This window comes from Anopheles gambiae, chromosome 3 (assembly GCF_943734735.2).
Source record: "Anopheles gambiae chromosome 3, idAnoGambNW_F1_1, whole genome shotgun sequence".
In the NCBI taxonomy this organism is placed as follows: Eukaryota; Metazoa; Arthropoda; class Insecta; order Diptera; family Culicidae; genus Anopheles; species Anopheles gambiae.
Window position 1 is genome coordinate 88,549,344 of NC_064602.1, and position 12,639 is coordinate 88,561,982.

The 12,639-nt window shown below is 40.8% G+C and overlaps 1 protein-coding gene across 1 annotated transcript in view; it reads left to right on the plus strand.

Moving 5' to 3' along the window:
- The first annotated feature begins 8,872 nt into the window (after positions 1-8,872).
- Positions 8,873-12,639, plus strand: part of LOC1280972 (uncharacterized) — a 34,821-nt gene continuing 31,054 nt past the window's right edge. Inside the window, exon 1 of the mRNA XM_061658007.1 lies at positions 8,873-9,003. The gene's annotated coding sequence lies outside the window, so the exon portion shown is untranslated. The remainder of the gene's footprint in view (positions 9,004-12,639) is intronic.

Sequence of the window (12,639 nt, forward strand, 5' to 3'; positions counted from 1 at the left end):
TTAATTAAACCTGAAATGCCATGAAGCATTCGACGATTGTTCGATTGTACCGCACGTAGGAATGTTTTGTCGTGTGACGGGATGTGAATCTTCAATTTTCCGGCGTAGATCTGTTCAGGGATAAACACAAAATTTCATTAGTCATTTCCGTTCCCCTACAAGAGACGCTCCATAGCGAAAGTAAGTCGTGCAAAGAAGGCAAATGTCATGATCACACATGACGAAAGAACCACAGGAATGGCACCGTCGAAAATACCTTAAATCGGGTTAATTCTTGATTCCAGACGACGGAAGTAGCGTTTTCGGTGCTAATTAGCAGGGTTACGTACACACGACAGGTTAATTCGCGTCTTCCTCCGCCATTTCCGGGCTCTCATCGGATGAAAAGTGAAAACTCGTATTCTGCATTCCCATTTATGAGCTTCCACCATTGCGGTTGTATACTTTTTGCGCTCTCGACCCTCACCCCCAATGGTAAGACCTTTAACCCTTTACACAGAAGAGGGACACATCCTTAAAGAAATGTGTCATGATGTAAAGAAAGGGTACATTTCCCTCTTTGCCACGCTTGTTTCCTATCCTTCTGTTGGTTATGTGTCGGTACCGAGAAGGGGGGAAAAACATGACAGCAGCTAGTTCCTTTGTACCTGAAACCCTAAAAAGCACGCTACTCTTTTGGCAGAAAGAGCTGAAAAGAAGCTCAATACCTTTTGGGGTAGAACGATGTACACGATGCACTGGCGTGTTGTTTCGTCGTCTTGCCTTGCCGTGTGGCGTGGATCATCACAAGCAACGCAAAGGATAACAACGACAAAGAACGGCACTATTTCGCTACCAGCACTGGCGCAAAGCTACATCTGCCGGGTTTGGTTGAGCGTTAAAGTAGTTTCACCTTATCGAAAAAAACCAAGACCCCGTCCGCGCTCTGTCAATCGTTGAGCTTTGACAGTTTGCAGTGCCATTTTCATACAGCGAACGCTGCAAAATTGCGATACATACACCGCCTGACACTCGATACGTTCCGCCGACGGGCTGATTGCATCGTTCGCTTCCGAAGAAGAAACGAAACTTCTAAAGCACTGGAGAAAACTGCTCTCGTCGGTGCGCCGGAAAGAACTTCATTAACTGACCTTCTTGGGGGATGGGGGACGCTCAACGACGATGTAATGACGATAATGAAGAGATGAAAGCCTGGTAGAGCGACAATCTTCCTGCACAGTCTGCAAAGGACGGGAGCAAAGAAGACGTGCCCGTACTACTGCCAACCGTACCAACTCATCGGTGTTGCCGGATCGGTGCATTTCCGTGTCCCCAAAACACAGACCGAAACTCTGGTCTGGCAGAGGCGCTTGTGAAACGTGATGATTATAATGCTTGTCCCGGAGGGCACGCTTCTGCTGAGCATCGGTGCAACGGTGGCACGAGAAAAGATCAACCAAGCAGGCCGGGAAGTCTGTCACTGACGTACAGACACACAGGCAGGGCATACTACGCGACTGAGTGATGCAATTTTTGGTGCCACATTATCGCTCCCGGGAGGTCGTCAGTGTGCCATACCCTCGGGTGCTGTCGATTCTAAATGATCAAAAATTGGTTTGTGCCTCTTTGCGCCCCTGAGGGAGCACAAAAATGAACCGGCTACGGTTGACGCGCTTTGAAAGCTCACTTGACACTTAACGTCATGGTGAAGCTTGTGTAGTGCTTGAGGAAGATGTTAGCTGCAAACAGCGCTAGTGTTCAGAGAAAAGAGTTAATAGGAAACTAGTTTCAATAACATGTTTTAGAAGTAATATTTTCAACACAACATCAAACCATTTCATACTCTACGATCTTTTCAACGTTGGTCTTTGGAAGAAGTAGTTGACATCAAATTAATTCTTTATCCGAACGTGTCACTGTACGTGGCACATAAAGCTGAAATAAATGAATCTTATATTATTAACTGGTTCATATCTCGCTATATATAAATAGGTAATAATCATTCCTCTTTTATGTACAAATCTGTATAAAAACTGTCCCAAAATGTCCCAAAATAATATTTGTATTATACTTTTGAGCTAAAACATACAATTCCCTCGTGAGATTACATATCCTGCGTCTTCCTGAAGCTGCCTACCACAAAGAAGCCCTGGAAACAGGAAAGCTTGAGACCTTTATTTTAAAACACAGTGAGTACACTCTGTACTACGCGCTACAGCAGCGACAAGGCATGTAATATCTCAAACATTTTAATTGTAATCCCATGGGTAGTATAAGTTTTATGTGAAAATGCTGTTAAACCTCCCCAAACAACGCGTCACGTGCTTCAGCCACTGGGCACATTAGCATCATGATCGTTGCGTGCATTGTAAGAGTAAGAGTGGAAGCGATGTACAAACTGCTCCCTTTTCCGTTTGCTGAGATTCTCGCGACATCTTCCATGGAACGAAGTTGGCTTGTCATCGAAAAAACAATCAGTGAACATTAAAAAGGGAAGGCATCTTGTTGGTGTGAACTTCTCCCTCTCTCTCTCTCTCTCTCTCTCTCTCTCGCTCTTTCTCTTTCGCCCATCCTTTCATTCTTTTCACGCTGAAAAACAGCAACCACGAGATGTACCAGTGTCCTGGGAGAAAGCAGATACGGCTTACGGTTTGACGGGCGCTCTGAAAGTGTCAAACTTTTGCAATAAGCATCGTTCGTTTGTGGAGCGCTTTCAGGGTGCTAACCTTTTACAAGACTTGTGAGAGTGGTTCCGTAATGAAAGAATAAATATTTCTTTTGACGATTGGTCTTGTAAGGTGTCTGAAGTTTATACTGTGATGTATTCTGTGTAGCGTGTAGTATAAAGTTTGTAATCTCTTTTTTTAAGGAATAAATGTTTCTATTGCTTGTGATACAACTACTTGAAGTCTGTTGAAAATTCCTTTTACAAAAACATTGTGTATTGACATTTTGTATTGAGTTAAATATTATTTACAGATAACAAAATGTTGTGATTTTTGTTAAGTACTGGGCGTCTCCATCGTTTTGATTTGGAAGAAAATGATATCAAAAATTCCATTGTTTATCCACTAGTGGTCAAGCAACAGTTTGTAACGTATTGTACTCTTCTTACTCGTTACCACTGTTTACTGGCACAACTTTGCCCTTCTGGGACAATTATTATGCAAAATGGTTATAAATGTGGCCGGTAAGGATTTGACCTTAATGACGTTCGCACCTGTTGCCCCGTACAGTATGTCCTGCATGTCCGACACAGTGGCAGCAGATGCCCGATGTGCTTCTCCTGGGATCAATTATAGACTGTCCTTGCCACTAGTCGAGCCACGGTTTTCGGAGCCTTAGCCTTATGGGCCAGTCAACCGACACCGTCCATCCATGGCTCTCTGTTGCCATGCTATTTGCTGGCAAAACACAGCCAATGCCATTTCGGTTTCAAACAAACACACGAACCTTCAACAAAAATGCTGTCACCACAGAACCAACCTGTCTAGCATACTCAGAGCAGCACTCTGGTGTGATGATTTTTATGTCATCACTTGTTGACATTTTTGTGTGAGTGTATGTGTTTTTTTGTCCCACTTTGCGGTCGCTATCCAGCGTCCGGTTGTGTATAAGAGGATTTTTTTAATTCGAAACCACGAAAAATCCACACATCAATCTGTGACGGGTCCATTTTTGTCCACCCTAGAGGACTATCGATTGGAGTAGAATTTGAAGGGCGAAGTGAGTGTGTATATATTTATCCAATGAAAATATTTGTCAACGTCAACGTGCTATCGATTTTGACAGGTTTGGTTCAGTGTTTCGCTCGGAACAGACGACTACTTGATTATTCTGAATGAAGTCTATTTTTGTTGCTATAGCAGTAGACATGAGAAGAGTGTAGTATGACCGTGACGAATGACAAACAGTGGATATACATACGGTTTAAATTATTTGAATAAAATGGAAGTAAAAGTCAATATTTTTGAATGGCTTTTAGATTCTATTTCACACAATCAAGGCTCTCCGTCAAATACGTTTTATTGCCAAATTCACAACAAACTTCTCTTTATGTAAATGGATGTTCATCCAATTTATGGGATTTGTGTATGCTTCTGAAAAGTCCCTTTCAAAGCATAACGAGACAAAATCTGCATTACTGTTCTCCCCCCAAAAAAAAACAGAAAAACCCCATGCACTAAAACAGTGTGCACAAAACTGTCCAAAATGACTAACGAATTGACTCCATCCAGTCGCCCGATCCCGTGCACGTCCCTCGACTTACGGTACGCTAAATTGTGTATCGAAAGTGTCAATCTAGACAAAACTCCGGCAGGACACAAGCAGTTGGAAAACAATTTGGCAATGCTCGTTGACCAGCCATTCGGTGTCGTGGGACGGATGCACAGGACATACTTATGCGCAGACAATGCACAACTACCCAACTCTTTGGACGAAGCAGGTTCTATATCCGGTTTGGTGATGGCGATTTCCTTTCCAGCACGAAACTGTTCGTTTGTGAGAAAATCCTGTGTGTGTGTTTTTTTTGTGCTTCACCAAACAAACACGAACAGGGGATTGGGAGGCCATACAAAATGGTTCCGTTTAAAGAAGTTTATTCTTTAAACCAGCAACACGGGTGCCTTGCCTTAAGAGTCAACCCATGTGCTTGTGTGTTTATAACACGTTCACCTAGCTCTTTCGTGTGTATGTGTGTGTCGTGCAGAACAGAGTCTTGCAAAGGACGTGCTTCAGCTTTACCTTTCCATCCTTTTTCTTCCTACATCTTCCAATTACCAGAGTTACACATGACGGGATGAATCTGAGCTCAATTTATTTTTGCATCCTTGCACACGTTGGTGGCGAAACGTTCCTCCCCTACCCACCACCAAGGTGCACCGCTTGGGGCAGGTTTATCGAATTTAAAACGTCAGTTTCACTTATGCACCGGCGTTGGGTTGGGAAACTGCTGCCACTACTCCGGTTCCGTACGGCCCCTTAGAAAATCTGGGGGGGGGGAAAACATACAAGGATGACATTTTTGCCTTCGGTTACTCAACTTTGTGTCCCTTTTGCGATGCCAAAATGTTGCAGGCAGTGATAAAATTTTCATGATTCTTCCTATCTATATCCTGCCGCGTTAGAATTTGGGGTTGAGTTTTTGGCTTGTCGTAGCTGAAATCATAGTAATTGATTTTCTAACCGCGTTTTTGGGGTGGAATTGGGATTGTGCATTGGGAAAGGACTTTTTTTTAAAGATGGTTAAATTATTTCAACCCACAATCTAAAATGGGTTGAAAGTTAGGAATGGAAAAATGAAGCACAACGTTTCATACTAATTTGACATGTTCGCTGGATTCGATGCATAACGGAAATATGGGGCCCTTTCCGTTTGAAGCTCGAAGGCTGAAATTTCAGCCTGTCAGCTGTTTGCATTGTATAGCAGTTTTCGAGCAGCTATCTAAGTGAGTATAATATACAGGTGGGCTTATCCCAAGGTGTATGAATTTAGAAGGCTGATTTTTATCGCTTCTGCTTCTGAATGAAGATTGTAAAATTGTTTTGAGTATTCGTCAAGCCTCCAGAAAGCTCGTTGGAGCAAAAGTTTTCACTCGTTCTGTCAAAAAGTGATCTTCAAAATTGGTTATGAAAAAATGCTATGAGACCACCTGGACTACATACACTTTGATTCCAGATTCCACCACCTGATCTCTTTAATGCACCTTGGGATAAATGTAAACAAACCTGTGTTTTCGAGCAGGTACTCGAATCAAATTCTAGCTTTTAGGCTAAAATTTTCTAGACTGAAAATCGCAGGCTAGTTTTTTGTGTGGTTTTGTATGGATTGTTTACATGATTTCAGCCTCCAACTGTCAAACTCCATACAAAAAACTAACTAGAATCGTGAAGGCCCCCTATGTTGGTTATTTTGGTTCCTTGTCTATTTTAGTCCCACTCAACACCATATTTTTACCCTTCATGTGAATCTATTGCTTGCTACACATTCAATCAGCATCGTAAAACATGACCACTTTACCGTACCACAACGTGCTGTCAATTACTCTTAGAGTGCAACCCTTTCACATGACGGATCGTTAAAAAATAGAAAATAAATCTCAAGAGCAACCCCTGGTGGAGGTTTTTAATGGTGAGGTGTACGTAAAGTTGTTGGAATTGTGGAATTTTAATTAATCTTATGCAAAACCAAGCACCAATTTGCATCTATTGAGATGCATCCAAACATATCCAGACTAGGATGGTTATCGGGTTCGTTTATAAAACCGATGGATTTGTTTTGCTGGCAAAGGATGATGAACAAATGGAATCAAAAATTCCTATTGGATTCGAAGCAATATGGATTTGGAATATATTGTTAACAAAACAGCGCAAATAATAATGCCGATGGTATTTTTAAAATTATTGTTTCCTTATTTTTCCACAATTTTTGAAAACGTTGCAACAACTTGTATAAAACATATGTCGAAACACTAAATTCGATTGGATTGAATAAAGGTTGTGTTTTTTAAATGTGGATAACGTAACATTTTTTCCACAATGGATTAGTTCCACGAGCTAATCCTATCACGTAGGGTTAAATAGACATCAGTTGGCGGCTAAGCCTCGTGTCAAATGAGATAATTTCCGGTGAGCTGTCAGATTGTGTGTATGTGACTGTGTGTTAGCTAAGCTTCCATAAGCATGTCAACCGAATGCATAGTGTCAGGCGGTCAATCAGTATTAATTAGTATCACATGCTCATGGATTAATCATTTTGCATTTGCAGCTGTTTATTTTTCTACAACACGACACGCCTCAGAGTAAGCTTTATCAAAATCATAAATTGGTTCATCACATGCTTATTTTAGTTCTTTGTGTATGAGACACTGTCCTTTGATGTAGTCTTCCGAATGGGTAACATCGATTAATAGGAAAATGTTGTAACTTAAATTTTGAAACGCTTTTTTCCTATTTGTGACTATTTTGTGCAAAAATTGATGGATTTTTATGATTGTAAAAAAAATCTTATTATTGATATTCAAAAACATAGCATCATACAGATTTTCCTGAACATGAGTCAGCTGTAATCATGCGTGATGGTACGTACTGCTTCAAATACAAAATGAGCAAAATTTCCACTGATTGGGTTACCATTTAATCGTACTCTTGGCCTTAATCGAAACAATCGTACCTTTCATCTCATAAAATTGGTATAATTATCTTTACACGGACACTTCTCTTCCATCTCACCGTGTCAGTGGATGTTTTTTTTTCCTACAGCAAAACAAAAGTGGGTTAAAAGAGGAATTCCCTGCGTTTCACTCATTTGCACTCTTTCATTGCAGAGCATCCGAACGTAACAATGGTAGTGGTGTTAATTTAATCGCTTACCGGTGAATGCTGAAAATAATCTACCTACTGAAGCTTATAATTGCTGAAATAACGATGATTACTGCTGATGATGCTTTGCATAAGTTGACCAGTAGAAGGGAACAGAAATGAATGAAATGTTCTGAAAAACTACATCCGAATCTGGAAAGGAATGAACCGTGAAACGTGAAATGTGTTTGAACAACGAAGATAGTTGGATCTTCTTTATTCAATGTAATAATCTAGTAAATTATTCATTGCATGGAAATATATCATATTTTGGGTTTATTTAATACATAGTTTTTCAATCTAGATTAAATTGTAGTTAATCCCATCTGATCTGTCTTCAAGTTTACATAACTCTTCACTCCCTTTCAACCTTCATTAGCCCTGTTCTGTTATCTCTTCTTGCAACCTTCAGTTTAATTTTATCGTCCAGATATGTTGTGTCAGCCCGTGGTGAGTGAATCCGTGGCCATAGCAGAGGACAAATAATTGAGCAAATCATACCCAATTTACACTTTCCATGCCCATTACCATCTGATGACTCAGGCGCATTGGTGATGACGAACTGGCCCGAACTCCATTTTAAATTTGTTAATTAAAAATTAATTTCATTGCGTGAGAAAATTGTAGCCTTGAAAACGGTAGAATAAATGCGTACTAATTAAAGGTAGATACAATAATGCATTCATTGCGAAGTAGAATGAGGCTAGTGTGAAAAATTACAAAAGTATGTCGATTCTATCTTGTGAAAGCTGTGTCTAAAATATGTTATGCTTATAATTTTATATTATTGATGAAATTAAAACTACTGAAAGGGTTTAGGTTTACTTTTGCACATAAAATTTATCATGTTTTTTTAAGCATTTAAAATGATAAAGTAAATAAATTTAAAAATGTATTAACAAGGAGTTTAAATATTGAACAGCAGTAAATGCTTTCTACTTTTGTAATGTACCATTAATATGACGACTTATCATCAAACACGGATACGAGAATTATATTGATAATACATCCAACCCCAGGGTAGCTCTGACCTACAAAATACCCCTATTTCCGTTGACCTCACCAAGCAACACCGGTGATGAGAGAAATTGACAGTGATATCCTTTATTCTTTTTTGTCCGCTGCATCCGACGTCCTCAGCGTGTCAATTTCAGTCAACCATGCACGGGCTAACCGCTGGATTTTCACACAATTACATTCCATTTGAAGGGGAAGAGCAATGTTGCACCGTGTTCAATACGTGACATGCTTTCACTTGAAGGGGAAAGCAACGTTGAAAAGGTTTCGTTAGTGTGCTATTCCGCACTAAGGGGAAAAAGTGGCGAAAGTCTATAAGGACGACCCGATGTACCACGATGCTGAGAACGATGATAAGATCGGAGCGTGTTTGAGCTCGGGTTCGGCACGACACGAGCGAACCACCAAAACAAAACTCCAAACCAAAATTCCAAACCGTTCCGAGCACATGGCAGTGAAAGTGCCGGTCAGAGAATGCTTGTTGAGTTCTGGTAAGGATTATTCCGACAAGCAAGGTTTAGTCGCTTTCAAAGCGTTCACGCGAGAAGCCGATGTGACGGTTTACATTGACGGGCTTTGTAGGCAATGTTTTGATTTATTACGCTTGTTGTCGTTTCGTTGGCGGGAAAGTGTGTACCGTGCTAGGTGATGGTTTACATTTAACATTTTAATCTAATTCTACTATAACATTCAAATTTAAATAATAATAATGTAGACAACGTTATCGAAACGAGTCATTGTAGGATAAAATATACAATATTCCTTTCGAATACTGCTTCAAGTGATTGCTTTTTACCATACAGTGCACTTCGTTCAAAGTAAGCAAGCCAGTAGAAAGCAGAGCAATATCCTTAATTGGTCGTTTCCACCATTAGCCCGCAATAAATCCCTGCAACAACCAGTGCCGAACGTAATTAGGTGAACGCTTTCGGGCAAGTGCTTGTGCTTGCAAAAGTCCCCAGGCAAGCAGGAAACATCCAATTCGGTGTAGATTCCCGTTTCGCATGTGAGGACATTATCCGCCAGCCCCGACTATGACTGGTACCCATAACGAACTGACGACCCCCCTATCGATGGTGCAAGATATTGTTCTCTCTCCCACGACACGAAAGGAATTGTTCACCCGCTAGTGCGCAGAAAGACCGGTAGGAAGTGATTATCATTTGCAACCAGTGTGGTTGTTGAATGAGTTTCTTGTTGGGTCCACATGTACTCGACTGTGAGGCTACTTAAGGTTTACCTTGGGGAGCAATTCTTTAACGCGTCGGTAGAGCGGTAATTCGTGGGAAGAAATTAGTCCAGTAGCTCTCCGTTTAGTTCGATCGATCACTGTGCAACCTTGATCGCTCGGCTGGCAAAGGGACCGGTTCGCCCGTTACAGGTACGTAAACGCGTGTTCATCGAGTAATGCCACACCGTTCCCTCGATGGCCTTGTACGAGGGTGACGGCGATCACTGACACTTGGTAGAATGCAGCTGCCCAAGTTGTTGCTTTTGTGGTCTTTCTTTCACTCGTGCACGTATGATCGAGTATGGTACGATTGCAGAAGCAATAACGCAAATAGCTGCTTGATTGGTTTAACGCGGGCAAAGCGTTATGCTCGAGGTGCATCGAACTATTTATGGAACTGCAACATCTTTTTGCTTGATGCACTTGTGTATTGCGAACGGTTAGCTTTGGATATGTGTGCCAGCAAATAGAACTTGATTGGATTTGATGTAGGTTGAATTACAATTTGAGGCTATCTAGCGATCATTGATCAATGTGATCATGGAAGGTTGTAAGATGATATTTTAACATTTGTACAGTATAATGTTTTTAATCAATACACATTTATTAGAATCAAACAAAGAATCTATTTTAGCTTTAAATTGTCATACCAGCAATAGATAATTATATTTAATCTTGAAGAAGATTTCATTTTTCGAAGAAGATTTCATTTTTTTCGTTTAAAGATCTTACAAATACATTGATCATTGATCATTGATTTCTTTTTTTCTATACAAAATAATATTAATATAAACGTTTCAACCAGTATCGAAGATAATATTACAAGTAAAATTTCTCCAATTCTATCATATTTTCTGCTCTGTCGGTTAAAATATTTTAAATGCACACGATTTTCTTAAATGACAATTTGCGATACTCTTTAATTATTTCGCCTTAATTTGGTTAATTACTAAAATAATCTCATCTGCCATCCCATACCAGCTCTTTCTACCTGTCGACACACTTCAAATAATGACCAAAAGCGTAGCTGGTAATGGTACTGGCTCGTGCTCGTGAGAACGCTTCGAGCATTTTAGAATTTTTAGAAGAGAAGCGTGGCATCAATCGGAAAATTGATGCCGCTTTGCTTGAAGCTCTTGAAACGGTCACAAAGAGTTGAAAAGTGTACTTGCTAAAGTTTGGTGACTTTGCCTGGTTCAAGTGGAACATGACGATGCAGCCAAAGGAGAAGAGGTGGCCTGGTGTTGATCAATTAACTAGAGATTTGGTAGCCAGCCGGTGTTTGAAAACTTCCAAGGATAACTTACGTACCGTACTGAGTCGACGTTCGATTTAGTTCTTGCTGCAGACGTGCCTTCATCGAAACACTCCGGAACGTTTGCTCTCAGCGCAGACAAATCACACCGTTCCGTTTGCCTTTAATTAAACCACCACCGTTCAGTGGCCAAAATGGCCAACGGAGCCCCGGAAAATACGATTTGCATTCGCGAAAGACCATCGTGTGCTGGTGGCGTATTTTTTCGCACACAATTTTTTTCCGATTGTTTACCTTCCAATTGCGATATAACGGAGCCCCGGCTTTTGGCGCTCTATTGACACACAAACAGCTGCCCGAAGCATCGAGAAGTTCGCGTATACACTGCCGGATGTCAGCCCAAGAGAGGATGAGATTTAATTGAATCAGTCATTCTGCCCGTGGCGGTGTTCATCTTTTTCTCCGATTCGCGAGCTGAGAGATGCACAGTTCCTCACTGTGTCATCTATTATGGAGTAGGTAAAACAATCGCGCTCATACTACACCAGACACACTGATGCAATAAAAGCAAAATGAACTATCTAAAAAACGCTGACCTAGGTGATTTGCACTTCCCAGAGAGCGATGCAACCGGATGCATCGCCTGTCAACTCTCTGAGCACCGAAGGGACAAGATATGACACCATCAAGCTGGACGGGGTAAGGGGCTAGCCTGCATTTTCAATGGCGTTTGCCTACCCTAAGTAGTGAGACAAATAAAAAGAAAAAGGATGTCAAAAACCTGCTTGAAAACAGATGGGAGCATGAGAGACAGTGAGAATGAATTTTCAATCTGCATATGCAATCAAGTTAGTGCATAACACAAACTGTTGTGCCTCGGCCAGCTTCACCATTTCTTTTTCGATGAATCCGTATGAAACGCTCTTTGCTCTATTTTTTGCAATTTAGTCTGCATTACATTCAACTTTATGGCTCACAGCGTCAATTGCAATGTAAACAGATGGTAAACCTTGAGAAGCTTTCGAAAAGCTGGTTGGTATTTGTAACGGTTTTACACACACCGATCGAGAATGATAGGATCAGGGTTGCAGATTACCGAATCAAGCAGCCACACTTATGCTTGGCAGAAGGCAGGCTTCTCATATCAAGAAGCACATCAGTCGGTGGTAAGTGCAACGGAAACACACACGTCTAACACGTTCGTTGAATTTGGATTTGGAGCGATATTTTACAGCTGGCCACTTGTGTTCCAGTTGCTTTCAATGGAGTGGTCGGTTGGCTTTGGATTCGCTCACCCGAAAACCAACCGGTATTTGGTAAGGACAGGACAAGCAGAAGAGAGAAAAAGAGCAAAATCATATCGACAAAATCCGATTCAATTGGGCGAGAGATCAGCTGAACCGTATTTGGTAGAATCTCGTTGTGCAAAGCTTATAGTAAGCTCCGCAACATGGCGCTGCCACAAGTAGTGTAACCATGTCGATGCAACCTATACCATGCATATTCTTTCAGTGCGTTTTCTATTTTGAATATTCTTCTTATGTCTAAATAAAACTAGGACTTAATAAAAATGATTGATCTTAAAAAAGTCTCGTAAATTGTCGGTACAATCAATGTAATATCGATAGCAATCAATGTAATCAATCAATGTAATATCGAAGCATTATAATGACACGTAAGGGGCTTTATGTAAACCACCATGAAATACAGTCAATTTAACAAGAAACATGTATTAAAAAATCACCTACACACGCTATGAAAACACGGTTCAATCAATTGTTGCTCGAACCAATAG